Genomic DNA, 12,313 nt, shown 5'->3' with positions numbered 1-12,313 from the left:
GCCATGTAGCTTTTCAGCTGTGAAACAATTTTTTTTTTTAAGTCACAAGGCAGTTCGTTCTTTCATATGGGACAGACAGCAGGAAAGAGAGTGTGCTTTCCCCCAATAATAAAACATAATTTTGTGGGAAAAACATGGAAATAGTTTGTCATTTTTATCCTAACGTTTCCTTTATGGGCTTGGACAGTATCTTTGTAAGTTCTGATTCTTTTGCTGTTGTATGACCATTAAAAAAACTGAAATCATTTGGCAAAGTGATATGGAACTGTAACACAGTCAAGAGCTGCCGGGAACTACTTTAGCATGCGTTTCCTGAAAAACAATTGCACACCATAGAACGGTCAACTAATCAGGTTCAAGCATCCCTGTAGTATAAAAAAAAAAATCTATATAGAGGTTGCCCTTTGAACACTTGTATGAAGTTCACTGAAGTAGATACAAAATGATAGGATGAATTGCTTTTAAAGAGTCACTTTGTATAAAAGTGTCTGCCGAAATAAAAATGGAAATGGAAAACATTTAACCAAGTGGCATTTGCAGACAGATTTATACAGAGATCATACATAAAGTCATTTTAACTAAGAAAAATTTAAAAGAGACCTGGGTTAATATTTTGAATCTAATGCAATGGAACTAATTTATTTTTTAGTGTAGCCTGAATACTACAACTCATATGACACTAAATAAGGTATACATCAAAAACAGCAACCATACAGTGCAAATGCCTACAGGTTTAGTAATCCTATATGTGGTTTTTGAGCATTCATTGACAGCTCTGCCATGGGCACACAGATGCCCCAGGGTCATAAAGCCAGAAAAGTTGCATTCTCAAACACCCACTATTTTTAAGGTTCACTTAATATTGCACTAAAACTAAAAAGAGTAAACGAAGATGTAAAATACATTTTTAATATACAACCTTCAAACAAAAATATTACAGGCTAAAAAAAACTTACAGGAAACGGTTTACGCAGTGATGTGAAACACTTCCGTAATGACTGAAATTTCCTTTTTTTAAACACTTAGCACTTTTAAGTGTAGACTAACACTGATTTGAGAGCTCTGAAACACAAATAATTCATTTTGGTAGACAAAGGTATTTAAATGAGGCTGATAGTTATTGTTTGCAACATGGTAGCTGGTTTCTAGATGGTCTAAGATGATCATTAGCTGGCAGACCATCTTAGACCGGCAACAAAGCCTCTTGAGGTGACCGAGCTGGATTTTAGAGCATAGAAGCCGGTCAAAATTCAGCAAGAAAATGAACTAGATCCCAGCTACCATGTTACAAAACAGCTTCCAGCTTAAGATGGATTTTCCAACAGGGTTGGATCTCTGTTGATAACGAATTGATCTTTCTGTCAGATAAAGGAAGTCAGATCATGAACGAAACCGTAAACACGAACATGAGACAATTTCAAGTCATCTGATATATAAAACGGTGCATGAATTCTTGGGAAATACCATGCATACTGGCATGGACAGGCAGGCTTTGTTGTGATCCCATGCTGCTGCTGCTGATGCCAGTAGATTACTTATCTTGGCAGCTTGAATCAACCAGCCTTTAGGCACCGACACATCGGCTGTCGTTTTAATTCCGCCTTCTATCGAAATGTTCCTTATGTGCGAGACAGACCATATCGCTTATCAAAATCGGAAAGCGCAAGATGTATCTTTTCTGCGCCGCCAATTGTGTTGAAGGAGTGTCAACAGATTGAAGCTGCAGCCTGTCAAAACATCACATTAGGACCCTGCGGAGCGAGCGGGCCGCGCTCTCTGCAATGATGCCTCGACTCAGCGACGTCGCTTCCTGCATCCTCTACCGTGCAAATAACGGTTCTACCGTTAGAATCAAAGAAAATGAGGAAAAGCGCGACACACAACGTGCCGCGCTCTCCTAAGAAAACAGGACGTACCTGGTTTCTCGTGTTCATCGAAGACTGCGTCCTTTAATCAGCGAAAAGTCCTTTCGTTCGCAAATCCATTGTGTCCACGAGCCGTTTTCGCCCTCTTGATTTCCCCCCACGAGCTTGTGACGCGCCTGCTCTCTCTCTCTCTCTCTCTCTCTCTCTCTCTCTCTCTCTCTCTCTCTCTCTCTCTCTCTCTCTCTCTCACCGCTAGTACACAGCAGTATATACGGCACATATTATACACTGGTAAAGTGGTAATAACTGAACAATAGATTTTCATAGTAGTAGCATAAAAACAGTCGTGTCCTATCATAAGCTAAATATAAATAGATACCTTATGTAAAATCACTGCCATTATTAATAAATTATGTACAGTGCTGTTCAAAAGTTGGGATCATTAAGATTTTAAATGTTTTTTTAAAGACGATTCTTATGCTCCTCAAAGTTGAATTTGTTTGTTAAAAACGGTTATATTGTGAAATATTATTTCAATTTAAAATAACTGTTTTCCATGTTAATATATTGTAAAATGTAATTTATTCCTGTGATGCAAAGCTGAATTTTTAGCATCATTACTGCAGTCTCTTGTGTCACATGATCCTTCAGAAATATTCTAATATGCTGATTTATTATCAATGCTGAAAACAGTTGTTTAATATTTAGTCAGAAACTGTGGTACTTTTTCATGATTCTTTAAGAAAGAAATACATGAAAGAACAGCATTTATTTAAAATAGAAGTCATGTGTAACTGTATGAACAATCATTTAAAAATGTGTGCTTAATCAATTTTTATTCTTTCCTTTGTTTTAAAGAAACTGATAGTTCTATTCAGCAAATTGATAAAAATTGTTAAATTGATAAAAAGTAATTGCAAAGACTTGTTAGAAAACATTTCTATTTTTAATAAATGCTGCTCTTTTTAACTTTTTATATATCAAAGAATCCTGAAAAAAGATATATATATATATATATATATATATATATATATATATATAATAATAATAATAATAATAATAATATATATATATATATATATATATATATATATATATTATTATTATTATTATTATTATTATTCAAATAATTTCTAAAGGATCATGTGACACTGAAGACTGGAGTTATGGCTGATGAAAATTCAGCTTTGCATCACAGGAGAAAATTATATTTTAAAATATATTAAAAAAGAAAACCATTATTTTAAGATGTAACAATATTTCACAATATTACTGTTTTTTCTGTATTTTTGATCAAGTAAATACAGCCTTCAGAACATTCAAGAATTCTTTAAAAAAACACTACAAAACTTACCGATCCCATACTTTTGAACAGCATTGTAGTTGTACCAATCTGGCAGTTTAAACGCTTTTCAGCAGTAGTAGAGATATTTAATAAAGCATACATAAATACATTCATTCCTGTTTTAATAAACTAGATCTTCACCATACTGCACCATATTTATTTTCTCTATTCTGTATTTCAATACTATGACAATACTGTCATTATCATTATTATCATTAATTATAATAATAATTTGTAGCTGACTATCTATAGATGTAGCATGCTTCTTAAATTTGGTATTTACCATACATGTAAATCCACCCCATTTTATTTTATTTTAACTGTACTTTTTCTCTTTTTAATATCTTTTCCATTTCGTATAATTATTTAAGTCATCTAGTTTATTTTCTATTTTGGTAGCCTACTATAAAATCTTTAATAATGTAAATACTGCACTCTAAAAAATGCTGGGTGACATATGGACAAATCCAACAATTGGGGTAGTTTTATTTAACTCAGTATTGCTTAAAAATTACTATATTTCTTGCTTAAAATGAACCCAAAATAGGTTGGAAATGAACATTTATTAATATGTTCAATAAATGAACATGAATAAATAAGTTGAATAAATAATCATTAAATAATAAACATTTTTTAAAATTGCTTATTAATGAATGTTCACCTTTTGTTTATGGCTGATCCCTCTACACTGTAAAAACAATTTGTTGAGTCAACTTAAAATAATTTGTAACCTGGCTGCCTTAAAATTTTAAGTTCAGTCAACTCAAAAAAAGTTTATTCAACTTGAAATGTTAAATTATACTAAGTGACAACTTAGATATTTAAGTTGAATCAACTTAAAATTTTAAGGCAGCTGGGTTACTTACCCATCTGTTAAGTTTAGCAAACACAAATATCTAAGTTGTTACTTAGTACAACTTAACATTTCAAGTTGAATAAACTTATTTTAGTTGACTGAACTTAAAATTTTAAGGCAGCAGGGTAACAAATTATTTTAAGCTGACTCAACAAATTGTGTTTTTTATTTTTTACAGTGTAGTAATCACACATGTGATTTTTAATTTACAACCTATTTTGGGTTCCTTTTAAACCAGCCATATAATAATTTTTAATCAATAGTTGAGATAAATAAAACTACCCAGAAGGCTGGGTTAAACATTTAACAAAACAACACAGACGCTAGGAGTCCATATTGGCCAAAGAGGTCAATAAACACAAATGTGTCAATAAACACGTTTATAAAAGCAGTCAGCGACATACTGGTTTAAACTCGAGGCAGCAAAAAAAAATCTTGTCAGTTAAGTTTTGACTACACGTGTCTTTTTGAATCTCTTAATCAAATCACTGCAATGCGCGAAGGCCTTGCAAGACACACTGACCCATTTTAGCCTTTTCATAATTGTAGGCAATTACTGTGTAGAGGGCGACATCGTGTGGTGAGTCTTAGAAGTTCAGAATATCCCTAGCCATTGTACAGACTGTAGCCAGGACACCGGTATGGAATCCCACACCCCGGGGAGGCTTTGTTACACTTCCAATCTGTGACTGTGGAAACCGTGTCTGTGGGCACTGAATATAGACTGAAGATGAAGTGGGACAACCTTTTCAGCTGCATTTGCATTGCAATTTGACATGCTGCTGCAAAGAATTTTGAATTAAGGGATAAAGGAGATTTTTCCTCAGCCTGTGATGTTGCACACTGCAGCCACAAAAGAGACAGATAATCTGTGACAATCATGTTTGTAGGATAGGAATCTGATTCAGGGGCTGTGAGTTGGCTAACAAATATTAATATTTGATTACATTAGATTTTTTATTAATATTATTTTTAAATATTTTAGACTGAAAAAGACCACATTGCTACTTTTTGTTTGTAGATAATAAACTTGCCTTAAAAACAATGATTTGTAACTGAAATGGAACAAAAAAAGTTATGCTTTTTGTAACAAATCTAGTTATATATTACTGAATAGCAATTGCTACATCAAGAAAAAAAGCTCATTTAACATTACACCATAGAGAGAAGCTAATTTAAACAGTGGCGCTCTCTCAGTGATTGCAAAACAGTAGGAACAGATGACTGAGACTCCTCTTGGGATTCAGAACAGCTGAATGCTGCATTTCCAATCTCTTCGCTAACATATGTGTGGTTGCCGCAGCAACACCTCCATTGCATATATACTGCCTGCCACGGTGACCCATATTTCCTCTGATATTAATCTCACTACTCGCATAGCGTACACAGACTCCCCTGTGCTGGGCTTTTATGCATGGGTGTTCAGTGAAATAGGATCAGACTAGCTATTGTTTGTGTGTTTGACACTGATCACACTCGAACAGAATCGCAGTGAGCTCCCTCTAGATACTGAACTGCTCCACATGCATCATTGCTCAGTTCATTATTATCCTGTCTAGGTGGGTAAATAGCCTGAGAGTTGGATTCTGTCACTAAAAGTCTCATTCAATAAAATTCTGAATGAGCATTTGGCTGGGCTGACTTGATTTGGTTAGTGTTTGGATTCTTTGTTGTTGTTGAACTGGACTAATATTTGTGTGCATGTTTGTTACTTATTGCTTTTTCTTCATAATCCTATTTCTAAATCCGCCTCAGTGCAACTACACTCGCAATCAAACTATTATATAGTAGTTTACAAATACAAGCTTTTCCAGGATCCAGGATTTTATTAGAATTGCATCTATAATGGTTTGTCAATATATAATGTGATTACATTATAGGATTTTTTAATAACACAGCTTTGTCATAATTATTCAACCCCTATTGGTGGTTTTAAAAAATAAAAGATCCTGCACCAAATTTGAATTTGGGGTTGAATAATTTCGAACATGAATGTTTAGAGCCAATTAGATTTATTTTTTTTATTATCTATCAAATTTATGTTCTCCGAATCACTCAAATGTGTGTTAATAAACATTCTCTAATAGTTTACCAAAGCCTCTGTTGAATTGTTTTTAGTAAATTTTGTTCTCGGCAGCAAAATGTCTGGCAAGTCAAGGGGGTTGAATAATTTTGATTGCAACTGTATTTAGGGGGAGACTGGGGTACGTTGATTCCCAATAGCGGGACATGTTGTCACACGAAAATTATTTCGTCACCATTAAAAACAATTCATTGAACCACAAAAAAGTAGCTAATTTTTGCATTATGCTGAATAACATAATGTCATTCCACATCAAATCAACCAAATTTCAGAAACCTCCCCAGCTCAATTTTCACTATTTTTTCTAAAGAAAGATAGACATGTATAGTGATGAAAGCCAAAATATTACATGTCATGGATGTATATTTACTGAGTAATCCATTATTTTGTAGAGGGGGGTCAAAATTAAAATTTTCACCTGAGATTTAGATCCACATGACATGTTTCTGAAATCACTTCAGAAACATGGAAGCATTATCATGTTATTTTTACACAGAGAGTAGGCCTATTAGTAAAATCTGTTGACTTCAGCAATCTTTGTTACATTTAATGTAAATATAACTGTAACACTTCTTGACTTTCAGGCACGAAAACTGAAAAAATAACATTTTTGTCACTCATATAGCTATGCTCTATGCAACTGTCTTCATAGAGGAAAAGAAGATAAATTTCTTGTTTTAACATCACTTATTCTTCAAACATTCCCCATTAAATTAAATAAGTATCAGCTGTATACAAAGTGACCAACATCTGGTTTTCGACCACTGAAAATGCGTAATATTCAACAATCTGAATATGGAACTGCATTGAGATCCCCATATCTCTGGAAATGAATGATACAGGGCCTTGGAAATGAAATTTATGTATTACAATAATACTGAGATATCTTTAATAATTCTTTGGAAAACTTTGGAAAATAATTTTTATGGCACTTCTTATATTTATGCAGTTGTTTTGACTGAAGGAAACAAGACAGTAATTTCAACATTATTTGTTTTTCAAACATTCCTCTTTAAAATAAAAGAAGCATCATCTTTATGCAAAGTGACCTACGTTTAGATTTTGAACACTGAAAAACTGTGTATAACTTAATGATTTACTTCTGGAGCCATCTCTGGAACTGAACTATACATGGCCTTAAAAATGAAGATGCCAAAACAAAAAGAAAGTCTGTTAATATTTAAAAGGGCAATTAGATATATTTAATACTTCCTGGCGTACAGGCATGCAAATTTTGGAGAAAAAAAAACCTTTTTTTTGGAGAGTACTTTTTCCCCCATTTTGAATGGTCACCATTGGCACATAATGAAACAAATATTGCTAAGTCAACAGATTTTACTAAAAGACCAACCAACCTCTGTGGAAAAAAAATAACATGATGATGCTGTCATCTTTCTGAAGTCATTTTTACCCCTCTGTAATTTGGTGCCATTTTTACTCCCCTTCTACAAAATAGTGGATTACTTACGAAATATACATCCATGGTATTTCTTTCAACTAGGGCTGCATGTTCTAATGAGTTATGTTGTTTCAAATCAAGAAACAGGTTTGGGTTGTCTGATAATCATAATAATAATAATAACAATAATAATAATAATAGCAATATCACTTTTTTGTCTCTTAGAAATGCACATTTGATAGTAGCTTGAAGATGCAGAGGTAAATTTTTGTTTATTATCAATCAGTAACATCTGTAAAAATTGTAGCAACCTGAGTTTTATATGGTTAAATTTATTTATTTTAAACTTTTTTTTTTTTTTAATTAAGCATTAGTCTCCCATAGTAGCAAGCATACATTTTAAATCATGAAAAACACAGTTAAAACCACACATAATGGTACCTCAATACCATGGTAAAAATATGACTACATGGTTTTATAGGTAGCCTATTTGTATGAAAAATGGTAGTCTAAAAACATTCAGTATAAATGCACACATGCTATAGCTTAATCACAAATACATACATACATACTATAATTATATACCATTATAGTCACTACAGTCACAGGGTTGCCAACTTTTAAGTTCAGCTTGGAGTGAGATTTTTTTTTGTTGTTGTTTTGGAGTTGGGTTGGGGGGAGGGTGTGGCGATCTCGATTCCATATCTATTTATATGTATATACTGTACATATAAGGGGATAAAAATGCAGCTGAATGCTTTTTTAGCACCATTTTAAGCTTGGCGTAGGATGTAAGTTACTAATTTTTGAAATTTCACATTTAAAAATATGGCGTTTAATCATTTACAAACATTTATTCAAATGAAAAACTTCTGTAATATTCTAGATACATGCATAGGCGGAGTTTAGGGGGGGCTGAGGGGGGCACTGCCCCCCCAAACGAAAGCCAATCATGATTTTGTCTGAGCTATTAAAAAAATCAAAGAATTCATATATATACACTACCGTTCAAAAGTTTGGGGTCAGTAAGACTTGTAATAGTCTTTAAAGAAGCCTCTTATGCTCATCAAGGCTGCATTTATTTGATTAAAAATATAGAAAAAAAACAGTAATATTGCAAAATGTTTTTACAATATAAAATAATGTTTTTTATTTTAACATACTTTAAAATAGAATTTATTCCTGTGATGAAAAGCTGAATTTTTATCAGCTGTTACTCCAGTCTTAAGTGTCACATGATCCTTCAGAAATCATTCTAATATGCGGATTTATTATTAGAATGATCAATGTTGGATAATATCAACAGTTGTGCTGCCAAATATTTTTTGGAACCTGTGATTTTTTTTTTCCAGGATTCTTTCATGAATAACAAGTTTAAAAAGTACAGTGTTTATTCAAAATATAAATATTTTATAACAATGTAAATTATTTATTATTAACTTTTAATAAACTTTTAATTATTAACTTAATACATCCTTGGTGAATAAAAGTATTAATTTCTTTAAAAAAAAACAATAAAAATGTACTGGTAGTGTATAAATAAATATATATATATATATATATATATATATATATATATATATATATATATATATATATATATATATTTTAGTGGACAGAATAAGTACATTTTGGGTAAATTAATTTCAATTTAAGCCCCACATCCTCCCGAGTCGCGACTCATGATTCTCAACTTGTCTTGATACAGAGGACTCTCTTTTCGTTATTTTCCCGCTTTTGCAAGTTAACTGTTTGGCTGCATCAGAAACAAGTTTCTCAGTTATGAGGAAAGTAGGAAACTGGCTCCGAACTTCAGTGGCACATATCTTCAACTTCCCTCGTTTCACTCGCTTTCCTTCGCTTATAAATAGCTAATGCACAGTGCACATTTTAGGTTCACTTTTAAATTAGCGGCAATTCGGCGTCAATTGCTTGAATCCCACTCAAGCAACAATAAAATACAACGTTAAAGTCACTTATCCTATAAATGAATCATGGAACTTTTATTAACAAAACGAATAAAAATAGCTTACACCATGCTGTATGCTTAATATAAAATGACACATAACTTTAATAGCTAGGCCTACATAAATTTTAAATAGCCTAGTATATTAAAACGGAAAATCGGTAAACACCATGGAACCAAATAAATAAGAAACGTAGAACGTTTATTAGCAAAACGAATAAGAAAGAAATTACACAAAGTAAAAATCAACAAACACTAGAACCAAATAAATAAGACACGAATGTTCAAAAAACCTTCGAAAAACACCATAGATAAACGACAAAAATCATCATATGAATATAGAACATATGAAAAAATCTGCTGCTGGCTCCTCTGCCAGGGACGAGTCAAGATCCATGGTTTTATTATAGTAAAAGTGTATAGTAACCATGTTTTCTGGCGCATTGATTACCATTTGTATAACCATAGTTTTACTACAAATACCATGGTTAAACCTTGGTTAGTGTAGCAAGACCATGGTTAATTTGTAGTTACCATGGTTTTACTATAGTAACCATGTTTTTTTGTTTTTTGGGGTTTTTTTGGTTTTATTTGTAGTAAAACCATTTTCAATTTTCCTAAGGGTTGCCTCTCCATCACTCTCCAGAACAAAATTATAATGTAAATGTCGTCGACGTAAAAATCAATGCATAATATGCTGTAATGTTTACCAAAAATTGCTGCAAATACCTGTATATACAAGCTGTCTTCTCTATCCTACTTAAACACATACTGTCGACATTGGTTTATTTGGAGAGCTCCGTGAATCACGTGACCGCGTGGCGGCGACGCCGGCGAGATCAAAGCTTGTCTCATCTCAGAAGTGCTACATTTTACGATTTACACCACATTAAGCGCGCCAAAACGGTATTTATCGTTTGAATTTAGTATGAAAACTTACAACATTTGAAAGCTGAAACTTTGTTTAAAATCACAAGCAGGGTTGCCAGAAAGTGTGTGTCTCACGCAAAATGCGTGAGAGTTGGCAACCCTGCCTTCTGGGACCTAAATCGTCAACTTTTTTGACTTACATCAAAACATGTCTGTCAGTTTGACACATTTGGTCGCCTGGTCCTATGAACCCGCAGTTTTCTTGTACTGGTGTTCTTTCATCTTCCTCTTTTCATTTACTACTTCCCATTTTGCCTCCTCAGAGAACAAACTTCCAACTGACTCTTTTCCGAAGCCCCGCCTTAAAACGTTACTGACCAATCCTGTTGCCAGACAGCGTTCGCGTTTTTTCTAACGTTAGTCTACAGAAGGTCGTCTGTTTACATAGTTTTAAATGCAGTTTAACTGGCATTATTATTTAAAAATACGTAATAAAACGTAATAAAAACGTAATTAAAGGACATTTATTGTGACACAAAGTAACCAGAAAGGATTTTTTTAGATCTTGAGAACTGCATGCTGTCCATTGTCGACACCTATATTTGCTCTAAGGTAAATACTACTCATTTAACGTTATGTCGTTTGCCTATGAATTTAGGTCATTGTAGTCTCACTAAGTAAGGTTATAATAAAACGTTGGGACCTACTTACAACATAAAACACATACATGCCTGCTGTTTAAATACATTTTTATTGTACTGTAATACTTTGTCGTATTATCTACTTACTTGAGCCAGTAGAGGGCGCAGGGAGCCAGTACAAGTACAGTCGTCCAGGCCTGTAATCTAATACTGGCTTCATCTTCTTTTTATGAATAACTGAACATCACTAGTTGTTACAAAAAGTTGGACAGCAGAAGGGCAAGGAACATAGTGGCATGTGATAAAAGAAGCCCTGGGTGAGAGTTTGACCCTACAGTTTTCCCTCACTCACCTCGTTTTAAGCAGTTCTTACTTCTTGTAATTTATGTGCACCAGATGATTTAATATTTAATGTTAACATTCATGGTTTATATGGGGAATATTAACTGAATTCAGAAAGAAAAAATGTAGCTAGATGCAGCAGTTAATGCCAGTTGAGCAAATTATATGCTTTTGATTTCTACCCATTTCTATCATAGTCTTCAGCTACTCTTTAAATAAAGAAGCCCACTGTTTCACTTTAGTTTGGTTTGCAAACTTTTCCCCTTCCCCAAAGAATTTCAGTGTTTTAAAGTGAAAGTGAGTCCAGTTAGCAGATACTCAAGCCCCCCCACTACGGAAGCCTCTGCATACCTTACGATACAATGGCCCTGTTGTGTCCTACAGGACTACCACCTTCACCACCTACCACCTTTAGCATTTGAGTGCACACGGCAGCAAAGAGTGGTTCTCCTCAGTTTAAGCTCCACAAAAATTCTACTTTTAAATCATTTTAAACGTTTAAAAACAACTATGTTCACAGGAACATCTCTCTCAGCTTTCAGGTCAAAGGAATTGCCTGCTTGCGGATTATACTATCCTCAACAGCTCGGATGACCGATGATTTCAACAGATGTGGAGTTTGGAGCATCAACCAACACAATGAGTCTTGATGTGGATATTCACCTATGGATCATTTGGATTGTCAGTGGAACATTATGCACATCATCTTGGAGTGCAACGATTTAAAGACTTTTTCGCAAGTACCTCAAGGCTGCACCAGGTTAGTACACTCAAGCTTTAAAACATGCAGTTTTTCCTAACATATGCTAACTTTAAGTTACCAAGAATGTCTTGTTCAGTAGAGTTTGCTTAGTAGTATAAGAAACTACTTTTGGAGCAACAAGATGAAAAAACACCAAAAAAGTATCAGACATTTCTGAGATTTTCTTTAATCTTTCCTTTTAGT

The 12,313-nt window shown here is 33.5% G+C and overlaps 1 protein-coding gene across 1 annotated transcript in view; it reads right to left on the bottom strand.

Annotated features, from left to right (window-relative positions):
• The window catches only part of ppp1r9ba (protein phosphatase 1, regulatory subunit 9Ba), a 59,750-nt gene extending 57,705 nt beyond the window's left edge, over positions 1–2,045 (bottom strand). Inside the window, exon 1 of the mRNA XM_051104524.1 lies at positions 1,917–2,045. The gene's annotated coding sequence lies outside the window, so the exon portion shown is untranslated. The remainder of the gene's footprint in view (positions 1–1,916) is intronic.
• Positions 2,046–12,313: the final 10,268 nt, after the last annotated feature.

The sequence above is a fragment of the Labeo rohita genome, chromosome 3 (assembly GCF_022985175.1).
Source record: "Labeo rohita strain BAU-BD-2019 chromosome 3, IGBB_LRoh.1.0, whole genome shotgun sequence".
NCBI lineage: Eukaryota > Metazoa > Chordata > Actinopteri > Cypriniformes > Cyprinidae > Labeo > Labeo rohita.
This window is presented reverse-complemented; position numbering and strand designations above follow the sequence as displayed.